This window comes from Schistocerca gregaria, unplaced genomic scaffold (genome assembly GCF_023897955.1).
Source record: "Schistocerca gregaria isolate iqSchGreg1 unplaced genomic scaffold, iqSchGreg1.2 ptg000310l, whole genome shotgun sequence".
Classification (NCBI taxonomy): Eukaryota; Metazoa; Arthropoda; class Insecta; order Orthoptera; family Acrididae; genus Schistocerca; species Schistocerca gregaria.
Window position 1 is genome coordinate 270,001 of NW_026061790.1, and position 7,500 is coordinate 277,500.

General features: G+C 54.3%; 3 non-coding genes across 3 annotated transcripts in view; all 3 read right to left on the bottom strand.

Annotated features, from left to right (window-relative positions):
- The window catches only part of LOC126305400 (large subunit ribosomal RNA), a 4,222-nt gene extending 3,179 nt beyond the window's left edge, over positions 1-1,043 (bottom strand). The window contains exon 1 of the ribosomal RNA XR_007553459.1: positions 1-1,043. This exon is cut by the window's left edge and continues 3,179 nt beyond it. This is a non-coding gene — a ribosomal RNA (large subunit ribosomal RNA).
- Positions 1,044-1,231: 188 nt separating this feature from the next.
- On the bottom strand, positions 1,232-1,386 carry LOC126305438 (5.8S ribosomal RNA). The gene has a single exon (XR_007553491.1). It is a non-coding gene; the product is annotated as a 5.8S ribosomal RNA (ribosomal RNA).
- A 362-nt stretch (positions 1,387-1,748) lies between these two features.
- Positions 1,749-3,641, bottom strand: LOC126305305 (small subunit ribosomal RNA). The gene has a single exon (XR_007553373.1). It is a non-coding gene; the product is annotated as a small subunit ribosomal RNA (ribosomal RNA).
- Positions 3,642-7,500: the final 3,859 nt, after the last annotated feature.

The window sequence follows — 7,500 nt, forward strand, 5'->3', positions numbered from 1 at the left end:
GGAAGCCCCATCCTCCCTCGGCCCGCGCAAGGCGAGACCTTCACTTTCATTACGCCTTTAGGTTTCGTACAGCCCAATGACTCGCGCACATGTTAGACTCCTTGGTCCGTGTTTCAAGACGGGTCGTGAAATTGTCCAAAGCTGAAGCGCCGCTGACGGGAGCGATTATTCCGCCCGAGAGCATCCCGAGCCAACAGCGGCGCGGGTCCGGGGCCGGGCCAGGTAGGTCCGTCATCCGGGAAGAACCGCGCGCGCTTGCCGGGAGCCCGAGCGCCCAAAGGGGCGAATCGACTCCTCCAGATATACCGCCGAGCAGCCAGCCAGGACACCGGGGCTCTGCCCAACAGACGCGAACCGAGGCCCGCGGAAGGACAGGCTGCGCACCCGGGCCGTAGGCCGGCACCCAGCGGGTCGCGACGTCCTACTAGGGGAGAAGTGCGGCCCACCGCACACCGGAACGGCCCCACCCCGCGGCGAGTGGAAAGGCAACCGGACACGACCCCGCCGCGGATTGCTCCGCGCGGGCGGCCGGCCCCATCTGCCGAGGGCGGGGGCCAGTGGCCGGATGGGCGTGAATCTCACCCGTTCGACCTTTCGGACTTCTCACGTTTACCCCAGAACGGTTTCACGTACTTTTGAACTCTCTCTTCAAAGTTCTTTTCAACTTTCCCTCACGGTACTTGTTCGCTATCGGTCTCATGGTCATATTTAGTCTCAGATGGAGTTTACCACCCACTTGGAGCTGCACTCTCAAGCAACCCGACTCGAAGGAGAGGTCCCGCCGACGCTCGCACCGGCCGCTACGGGCCTGGCACCCTCTACGGGCCGTGGCCTCATTCAAGTTGGACTTGGGCTCGGCGCGAGGCGTCGGGGTAGTGGACCCTCCCAAACACCACATGCCACGACAGGCGGCAGCCTGCGGGGTTCGGTGCTGGACTCTTCCCTGTTCGCTCGCCGCTACTGGGGGAATCCTTGTTAGTTTCTTTTCCTCCGCTTAGTAATATGCTTAAATTCAGCGGGTAGTCTCGCCTGCTCTGAGGTCGTTGTACGAGGTGTCACACGCCACACCGCCAGCCGGCTGTGCACGCTACCGAGAAAGTACCGGTATGCGAACCGCCAGGCGACGGGCGCGCATCGCACGTTTAAGGAGACGCGGCCGGCCACACAGGCGACCACGACACTCCCACGTCTCCGAAGCGGGACAAACGCCGCGCGCTTCAGTATACGTAGCCGACCCTCAGCCAGACGTGGCCCGGGAACGGAATCCATGGACCGCAATGTGCGTTCGAAACGTCGATGTTCATGTGTCCTGCAGTTCACATGTCGACGCGCAATTTGCTGCGTTCTTCATCGACCCACGAGCCGAGTGATCCACCGTCCTGGGTGATCTTTTTCCTTTTCAGTCTCCCACTGTCTCTTTCAAGACAGTAGCATTTGCGGGACTGAGGCGTCTGACGGCCCCTGTTCCACTATTTTTTTGTGTCCAACGGCCTCACAGCCGATGGGCGTCGTACGGCTCCACACCGGAGCGGACAGGCACTCGGGCGAACGTCATTCAAAACCGGCGCCAGGCGCCAGGTACCGCAGGCCAGCCGCTCCAGAGCTTCAGCGCTCGTACCACACAACAACAACACTTCCGCTAGTTTTGAGAGGCACGCGTGGTTCCGCACGCGGCGCACGGCCACTGCCGTACAGGTAGCGTGTTGCGCGACACGACACGCACATCGAAAGACATGCAGTCTAGTCGGTAATGATCCTTCCGCAGGTTCACCTACGGAAACCTTGTTACGACTTTTACTTCCTCTAAATGATCAAGTTTGGTCATCTTTCCGGTAGCATCGGCAACGACAGAGTCGATGCCGCGTACCAGTCCGAAGACCTCACTAAATCATTCAATCGGTAGTAGCGACGGGCGGTGTGTACAAAGGGCAGGGACGTAATCAACGCGAGCTTATGACTCGCGCTTACTGGGAATTCCTCGTTCATGGGGAACAATTGCAAGCCCCAATCCCTAGCACGAAGGAGGTTCAGCGGGTTACCCCGACCTTTCGGCCTAGGAAGACACGCTGATTCCTTCAGTGTAGCGCGCGTGCGGCCCAGAACATCTAAGGGCATCACAGACCTGTTATTGCTCAATCTCGTGCGGCTAGAAGCCGCCTGTCCCTCTAAGAAGAAAAGTAATCGCTGACAGCACGAAGGATGTCACGCGACTAGTTAGCAGGCTAGAGTCTCGTTCGTTATCGGAATTAACCAGACAAATCGCTCCACCAACTAAGAACGGCCATGCACCACCACCCACCGAATCAAGAAAGAGCTATCAATCTGTCAATCCTTCCGGTGTCCGGGCCTGGTGAGGTTTCCCGTGTTGAGTCAAATTAAGCCGCAGGCTCCACTCCTGGTGGTGCCCTTCCGTCAATTCCTTTAAGTTTCAGCTTTGCAACCATACTTCCCCCGGAACCCAAAAGCTTTGGTTTCCCGGAGGCTGCCCGCCGAGTCATCGGAGGAACTGCGGCGGATCGCTGGCTGGCATCGTTTATGGTTAGAACTAGGGCGGTATCTGATCGCCTTCGAACCTCTAACTTTCGTTCTTGATTAATGAAAACATACTTGGCAAATGCTTTCGCTTCTGTTCGTCTTGCGACGATCCAAGAATTTCACCTCTAACGTCGCAATACGAATGCCCCCGCCTGTCCCTATTAATCATTACCTCGGGTTCCGAAAACCAACAAAATAGAACCGAGGTCCTATTCCATTATTCCATGCACACAGTATTCAGGCGGGCTTGCCTGCTTTAAGCACTCTAATTTGTTCAAAGTAAACGTGCCGGCCCACCGAGACACTCAACAAAGAGCACCCTGGTAGGATTTAAACGGGGTCCGCCTCGGGACGCGAAAGCACCCCTTCGGCTCGCCCCACCGGCAGGACGTCCCACGATACATGCCAGTTAAACACCGACGGGCGGTGAACCAACAGCGTGGGACACAAATCCAACTACGAGCTTTTTAACCGCAACAACTTTAATATACGCTATTGGAGCTGGAATTACCGCGGCTGCTGGCACCAGACTTGCCCTCCAATAGATACTCGTTAAAGGATTTAAAGTGTACTCATTCCGATTACGGGGCCTCGGATGAGTCCCGTATCGTTATTTTTCGTCACTACCTCCCCGTGCCGGGAGTGGGTAATTTGCGCGCCTGCTGCCTTCCTTGGATGTGGTAGCCGTTTCTCAGGCTCCCTCTCCGGAATCGAACCCTGATTCCCCGTTACCCGTTACAACCATGGTAGGCGCAGAACCTACCATCGACAGTTGATAAGGCAGACATTTGAAAGATGCGTCGCCGGTACGAGGACCGTGCGATCAGCCCAAAGTTATTCAGAGTCACCAAGGCAAACGGACCAGACAAGCCAATCCGATTGGTTTTGATCTAATAAAAGCGTCCCTTCCATCTCTGGTCGGGACTCTGTTTGCATGTATTAGCTCTAGAATTACCACAGTTATCCAAGTAACGTGGGTACGATCTAAGGAACCATAACTGATTTAATGAGCCATTCGCGGTTTCACCTTAATGCGGCTTGTACTGAGACATGCATGGCTTAATCTTTGAGACAAGCATATGACTACTGGCAGGATCAACCAGGGAGCTGCGTCAACTAGAGCTGAGCAGCCGGCCGCCCGGGAGTGTGTCCCGGGGGCCCGCGCGAACACGCAAGCGTCCGCTCAATTATTCTGCAAACAGGAGGAGGCCGAGCTCCCCTGCACGATACACCTCGAAACCCTCTCAGGTCCCGGCGGCGCGCAGCGCCGTCCTAGGTACTTGGTCGGTTTCGAGAGAGGCGCAATCGCCCGGAGTTAGGCGAGTAGACGGTTTTAGTGCGAACACCCTTGCTCCCAACTGAGCTTGCCGCTGCCGACAGAGGCCCGGGAGCGTGCTGTCGTGGCATTGCCGGCGGGAGACAACACGCGCCACCTATGGTGACCGGCAGCTCCAACGCCAGCGCCACACAAGGGCAAAGCCCCACTTGGGTGCAGAAGCGAACTCTCCCAGCACAGCGCACGCGCCAACACGTCCGCACAACTGCGATACAAACCACCTGCGAGAACCGCTGGGGCGACCGAGCAGCAGACGGCGTCGCGGCGCCGAGTGCCAGGCGGCGGCGCATCCTCAACGCACACAGTCCTCAATCAGACCAGCACACTGCAGATGTCCACCGCGCTTCGCACCGGGCTCGGCTGAACCAACTTTGGCCGCCAGGCGCCGCGTGCAGGGTGCGCCGCAGCGTAGCTGCACCGCCTGCCGGGCCCGTCGGCTGGCGCTCCTGCCACTCGGCGCCCCCCACCAGCCGCCTGTTGCGCGTGCGCCCACGCAGCGCGCGGCCAACACGCCGGGCGGCCCCCCTTCACCGGCCGGGAACAGTCCCACCAAGCCACCGCCGCGTATCGCTTCATACCCACATGGACCTAGTCACGTGTGTGGATGTGGCGGGTACCGCTGAAACAACCGGTTAATAGCTGTACCGATCGTCGCCATCACAGATTCACCTCCAGCGTGAACAACCGCTCAACAACGGATTTCCAGTTCATTTGCGTATCTTGGGCAGTAAACGTAGATGTCCACCTACATTTGCGAATTCAACAATTCTTGCATGCCAGGATGTCATGTGTCACGACACGCTACATCAGACCACATACACACTGCGACATGTGCAGAAGAGAACACGTGGAAGGTGGCCCGCGCACGTATGCGATGTCCCTTCCGCGATCCACTGTCAACCGGCATCTGCGGCATGTCCCAGATATGGAACGCGGTCCACCAGGGTAGCACTTTGTGTGAGGCAATACGACAAAGTCGGAATACACGCGTCACTACATCAGACGGCTCACGCTGACCTGACCTGACCTGACCTGACCTGACCTGACTCACCGCACCACCACCCCCAGCGACCCAGGGTGACATACAATGCGTTCGTACGTTCCTCCCACACGCCTCTACGGCGTACCACAGTGCAACCTAGCTGTTATTGGGAGACGAGACAAGTAGCATCGAGCACAACATATGGAAATTGAGATTCGACACCGTTGGGCACAGCCAGCGTACGGTCACACGTATCACACTACTTCACTCTGTACGTAACGACCGATGATCGGTACAGCGTGTGGGTTACGCGTACGACATCAGCGGACAATGGACACAGACCATACCACGACGTACACTGAGGGCGTCGACATCTGAATGCAACTGAACAGCTGCGAGGCTCATTTAACACTCAAACGCCAGACCGACCAGCTTGAGAGGACAGAGACACAAAGAGGGGGACAGAGGGGGGGGGGGGCGGCGATATAGTCCTATTGCAGTACAATTGACAGTGGATAGCGGGAATATGTGGAAAGTAAGCAACACTCGCAAGACATCTACATGAGGATAACAACGACACCAGAGATTCCGAGCAGTGAACTATGTTAGGCAAAGGGACAACGTGGGTTAGGTTAAGGGACAACGTGGGTTAGGTTAAGGGACAACGTGGGTTAGGTTAAGGGACAACGTGGGTTAGGTTAAGGGACAACGTGGGTTAGGTTAAGGGACAACGTGGGTTAGGTTAAGGGACAACGTGGGTTAGGTTAAGGGACAACGTGGGTTAGGTTAAGGGACAACGTGGGTTAGGTTAAGGGACAACGTGGGTTAGGTTAAGGGACAACGTGGGTTAGGTTAAGGGACAACGTGGGTTAGGTTAAGGGACAACGTGGGTTAGGTTAAGGGACAACGTGGGTTAGGTTAAGGGACAACGTGGGTTAGGTTAAGGGACAAATTGAGTTAGGTTAAGGGACAAATTGAGTTAGGTTAAGGGACAAATTGAGTTAGGTTAAGGGACAACGTGGGTTAGGTTAAGGGACAAATTGAGTTAGGTTAAGGGACAAATTGAGTTAGGTTAAGGGACAAATTGAGTTAGGTTAAGGGACAAATTGAGTTAGGTTAAGGGACAAATTGAGTTAGGTTAAGGGACAAATTGAGTTAGGTTAAGGGACAACTTGAGTTAGGTTAAGGGACAACTTGAGTTAGGTTAAGGGACAACTTGAGTTAGGTTAAGGGACAACTTGAGTTAGGTTAAGGGACAACTTGAGTTAGGTTAAGGGACAACTTGAGTTAGGTTAAGGGACAACTTGAGTTAGGTTAAGGGACAACTTGAGTTAGGTTAAGGGACAACTTGAGTTAGGTTAAGGGACAACTTGAGTTAGGTTAAGGGACAACTTGAGTTAGGTTAAGGGACAACTTGAGTTAGGTTAAGGGTCAACTTGAGTTAGGTTAAGGGACAACTTGAGTTAGGTTAAGGGACAACTTGAGTTAGGTTAAGGGACAACTTGAGTTAGGTTAAGGGACAACTTGAGTTAGGTTAAGGGACAACTTGAGTTAGGTTAAGGGATAATGTGGTACAACCAGAGTTAGGTTAAGCGATAATGTGGTACAGCCACAGTTAGGTTAAGCGATAATGTGGTACAGCCACAGTTAGGTTAAGCGATAATGTGGTACAGCCACAGTTAGGTTAAGCGATAATGTGGTACAGCCACAGTTAGGTTAAGCGATAATGTGGTACAGCCACAGTTAGGTTAAGCGATAATGTGGTACAGCCACAGTTAGGTTAAGCGATAATGTGGTACAGCCACAGTTAGGTTAAGCGATAATGTGGTACAGCCACAGTTAGGTTAAGCGATAATGTGGTACAGCCACAGTTAGGTTAAGCGATAATGTGGTACAGCCACAGTTAGGTTAAGCGATAATGTGGTACAGCCACAGTTAGGTTAAGCGATAATGTGGTACAGCCACAGTTAGGTTAAGCGATAATGTGGTACAGCCACAGTTAGGTTAAGCGATAAAGTTGGTTACATTTGGTATTGTGTGGGAAGGGGGCAGAGAGAGGGGGGGGGGTGGATAGTGGTGGCAGTACGCGGATGCCTGAGTCACCGTCAGATACGTCACGTCGGTTCGATGCTTGTAGCAAGAGGCTGGCGGGTCTGTGTCTCTCACTTCTGCAATTTTTCATGTGGTATAACACGAGGGCGGGGGGTGATATTTGGTGCCCCTCTGTGTAGGATGTGTGTTGGTTTATCTGAGCAATGGTAGTTGTCGGAGGAGTGGGGTATTGTGCTTTTATAGGTGGACCTACTGCTCTGGTTATCATAGTGTCGACGGTGCAATGTCGCAGAGAGGATGCACTCGACATTGTCGCATTCCAGATGTTTACGTATTGTGTGTCTCCGTTGCAGGCCGAGAGTGGTGCATGTTCGAGTGTCTGGCTGACGTGCGATTCACGTTGTGTGCCCAGTCTTACAGCACGTATAGGGACATTCGCATAAATCATCTATATGTGGCCTTGCATCATTTACTAAGCAGTGCCGTGAGACGACCGAACTATTAGGAAAGTACTGATGTACCGCATAATGTTTACCTTCCACCACACAGCGAGTATCGACTCTGCCCAGCGTTGCCACCGCAGGCAGCGGTCACC